The sequence below is a fragment of the Otolemur garnettii genome, unplaced genomic scaffold (genome assembly GCF_000181295.1).
Source record: "Otolemur garnettii isolate 467f Iridium unplaced genomic scaffold, OtoGar3 scaffold00024, whole genome shotgun sequence".
Taxonomy (NCBI): Eukaryota; Metazoa; Chordata; class Mammalia; order Primates; family Galagidae; genus Otolemur; species Otolemur garnettii.
In genome coordinates this window covers 6,552,446-6,557,074 of record NW_003852419.1, presented here as the reverse complement: position 1 = coordinate 6,557,074, position 4,629 = coordinate 6,552,446, and positions in this window count along the sequence as shown.

The window sequence follows — 4,629 nt, the reverse complement described above, 5'->3', positions numbered from 1 at the left end:
AAAAAAAAAAAAAAAAGAAAGAAAGAAAGAAAATTAAGCCTTGGAGTGCCTCTTATTACCTGGCAATATCTGGCTTTACCTATTAAGCGTTATGTAAATGGCATCTGCACGTTTAGGTGAAATGCCCACTCAGGATTAGGGCTGCCTAATTGCTGTATTAGTGAGGTGCCCAATTGGGGATTATTATATTAGTTGTTATATTAGCAGAAGTCAAGTTTGTATTAATGTCAGCCTGGCTATGATAAGGATTTGTTATCCTCTTTTTATAGGCATTGGGAATCTTGATATTTGCTCAAAGTAACACTACTATTAAATGAAAGAAACAAAGATTCTGGTACAGGCAGTCAGACCGCAGAGGACACTCTCATACCCACAACTCTATATGGCTCCACCCTCAAACAGGCCACAGTCGCATAATTCCTTCCAGACACAGACCCAAACCCAGGGAATGAAGGCAGGGAAGCTACAGCAGGAAATGGGGTATAGCCAAAGTGCTATTCAAGAGTCTTGGGGATGTATATGGCAGGATCCTAAAAGATTGAGGTAAATTTATTGTTAGGTCAAAGGAATGCTAGGGCTAGAGATGGAGTGACAGGGTCCAAGAAAGGGACCCCCTGCTTCCCATGTGCTGATTTAGGGCCTTCCTTTCCTATTATGTGTAAAAGTGACATTGGAGACTGGTTTTAGTACAAAGTATTGTAACAGTACTTTTCACGGATGCCAAATAATTAAAAAGAAAGAAAAGAAAATGTACACACACTTGCTTTGGCAAAGTAAAAGGAACATAAATTGCAGGCATTAATGTGAAGTGTTTGTCATTTGTGTCTGCTTAATATAACCACATTCAGGAGTAAATGCAAGGAAATGTGAGCTCTGAAGGTTTAGTGGACTCTAAAGCATTCTTCCACTGGATATTACTCTCGGGGATGGCTCCGACTTACTTTCTTCTTCCAAAAACTAAAGAGAAAGTGGCTATCCCTTTTAGAAAATGATGCTTGCCTTGGAGATCCCAAGGCAGCTGGCCTGGCCTCCACAGCTGGTATCCATCATGCAAATATTTTGTTAGTGATGTTGCTGAATGAAGACTTTCGCATGTATCTTCCTCTTCTGTGAAACCTTCCTCATTTTGCCCTGGTGGTCCAAGTACTCCCTCTTCCTATTTTGCCAAAATGGGAGTTTGGATTAAGAGTAAAGAAGGAAAGGTCATTTTAAAACGTGGAACACTTGGGGGTGAAGAGGGTTGTTCTGCTTTAGAGATTATTGGTTCTCACTCATTTTTCTCCCAGAATGGATGTGGGGCAGGATATGCACATATGCCCCCTTTATGGTGGTTCATCAACTTTATCCTTATCTGGCACCCAGAAATGCAGATGGCTCCTTTCTCCTGAGAGCAAGGCTCTCTTTAGCACAACTCCTTTCTGAATCTCTTCCCTGCTTTATCTCCTTCCTAAGATCCCTTTCTCCTTCCCAAAGGCCTCTTTCAAGATGCATAAAATAGTGTGGATGCATAGAAGACACCCCTGTGCTCACTCAAAGACCGTTCTCTTATCTCTCTGAGGGCCACCCTCATGCCCCCAAAGGGGTTTCTGACTAGGGCTGAGAGCATAAAAGTGGCAGTTGAGAAGGGATAGGGGGTGAGGCTGGGACGGGGGCTATGAAAAAGCACCAAAGACAAACCATATCTACTTGGCCACTTTGCCAAGGGCCGTCAGTAGCTGGTCTGGGTGCCCCTGGACATTATTTCTAGGTGAAGCATTTAACGGACTGGTCTAGGTGGATATTTCCTTAGCTGTGTATCTGGACCCTGCAGATGTTAAAGCATGTGAATCAGAGAAATCCAGTGTGACATAACCAGCAAGCCAGATCTTTGTGCGACAGACCAGAAACTCACCACAATTTGGTAATGTCACACACAAGGACAAACTGTGATAGCCTCGGTTTGCTAAGTGGATTCACAAACACTAGCCCTTTAAAAAAATTTTTTTGGATTAATATGAGGGTACAAATGATTAGGTTACATTCTTTGCATTTGTTAGGTAAAGTCCAGGTTGTAGTTGAGCCCTTCACCCAGGAAGTGTGCCGTATACCCTTCCATTGTGCCCATTAGGTGAGAGCTTACCAAACCCCCCTCCTTCCCGCTCCTTCTTCCCCCCGTTTGAATTAATTGTGTGTGGGCATGTAGTTGTTTATCTATTGGTTTCATAATAGTATTGAGTACATCAGATGTTTGCTTTTCCATTCTTGTGATACTTAGGAAGTTGTTCTCCAAATCCATACAGGTAAACACAAAAGATGTGATGTTTCCATTTTTCTTTTCTAGCCCCTTTTTCATGGTAGAAGAGAAGGTACATCTGAAGTCAACCTTTTAAAATGTCTCCAAGTGTTGGCTTGCTTAATACACTCATCAAGAAGAGGTGAACTCCTAAGTAAGGTGGCTGATGACACTAAATTGTTTGATAAGTTAAGAGAAAAACACTGAAGGATTCTAAGAGTCTCCAGAAGGACTTCAACTTGTTGAGAAAGGCAGTTAGCAGCAATATGACAGATTAAGTCTGAGTAGAATCTCTGCAATTTTCAAAAGGGAATTTGAAATGCTCAGGTAAGCTAAACTTGCTGGAAGAAGAAAAGAATTCTAGAATTCATAATTCTCTGCCCAGGGGTTGAAGAACTACTTATAAATATGGGCAGCCTGCGGGTAAAATGAAAGCATGGACTTGCCCTGTTCAAGAGACTGGACCTTTTTCTCCTACCTGGCCATGTGGAAGGAACCGTTTATGGTTCCCTGATTAGGCCACATTCTGACCCTTTCCCCCACAGCCCCCGGCACTCTTATTACTTTCCTTCCATGGCAGTTATCACAGTTTGTAATTAGATATTTGTTTTATAGTTTGATTTCCTGATCACATCATATCGCAAACTTCAACAGGGACTTTGTTTTGTTCAGAGGTATAGCCCCAAGGCCTACTTACTGCAAGGTATTTAGTAGTCCTCCATAAATATTTTTCAACTAACGAATAAATGATCCTTTGCACATTTTCCCGCCTTTGCTTGGAATGTCTTCATTCTTCCTGTTTGGTTGGTAAACTTGTGTTTTTCAAAACCCAAGTTGTATCACTACTCTAAAAGACTACCTCTGCCGGGGAAATTACAGCCTCTTTTCTCTGTCTCTTCTGAGCATCTGGAATGCTGCACTCACAACACACTACTGCAATTGTTTACATGGCTGTCTTGACAACTGGAGGATGAGCTTTCTGAGGTCAGAAACTGGATCTTCTTTACCTCTTTATTCCCAGTACCCAGTGGCATACAGTAAGTGCTCATAGATATTTGGAAAGTGAAGTAATAAGTGAACCTTATGTTTTCTAGCCATCTCATTCAAGGAGAAGTCCATTCAGGGGCAGTGCTGATCCTTCAGTCATAACGCAGTGAATGAGCAGGACACCAGTGATGCCCACGCCTAACGTTCGTGCTGTTTCCCCTTCCTTTAGGGACTTGCCACTTTCCTCCTTCACCCTTGTGGTCTAAACGGAGTTTCCTGGGCCACAGTGAGGCGAATCTATGATGTAAGCTGGGGCGGTCAAAAACTTCTCTAGGTTTTTTCTTCCAGTAGCTGGGCGACAATTCTTTCCTCTCTGATTTACTAATGCGGAGGTGTCGGCCCAAGTCATTCTCCACCACTTGGGAAAAGGAACCATTTCTGGAGAGCACTGGAGAGGATCCAGTGCCTAGTTTGGGCACTTCACTAGCCTTGTCCTTTCAGGGGTTGGGTTATGTTAGTGTATACATCTCTCTTTGGCTTTAAGCTAGTTCAAATTGTACGGCTTTCTAACAGGGGCAGAGCTCAGCCTCTGTACTACTGTTGGTCCTTTGTGTCCAGCCCTTTCCTCACACAACATCCAGCTCTCCCCTAAATACTTCTTGAACAAATATTACAATGAAGAATATCAATTTGGAAGACATCAGTTTTAAGATGACATGGTAAAGATAGTTCTGTTCCCCTTTTTCTTAAAAAAGTGCCCTAAAAACCCAAGAACAAGATTCAGAAACATGGAGTTTATCTTTAGTAAAACTAGAAGACAATTATGACTCTGGATCAAAAAGGAGGAAGGTCACACTAAACTACCTGCCCATGGCCACCAAGTCAATCAGAAGGAGCCGATTCACTCCATTGGACAGCAAGAAGACTCAGGAATTGGTAGCACCAGGTACCTGGAAGGCAGAGGCCAGGCAGGAGGGTGTAAGAAGCAGCTTAATCTCTAAGTTCCCAGCTACTTTACAAGTTAAGAAGATGAGAGGTTTTTTCTTTTCTTTCTTTTTTTTTTTTTTTTTTTTTTTTTGAGACAGAGTCTCACATGTCATCCTGGGTAGAGTACTGTGGTATCATAGCTCTCAGCAACCTTAAACTCTTGGGCTTAAGTGATTCTCTTGTGTCAGCTTCCCAAGTAGCTGGGACTATAGGCACCTGCCACAACGCCCAGCTATTTTTTTGAGATGGAGTCTTCTTCTTGCTCTGGCTAGTTGTGAACCTGTGAGCTGAGACAATCCACCCACCTCGGCCTCCCAAGTACTGGGATAACATGCATGAACTACCTCACCTGGCCCAGAAGATGAGAGTCTTTTTTTTTTTTT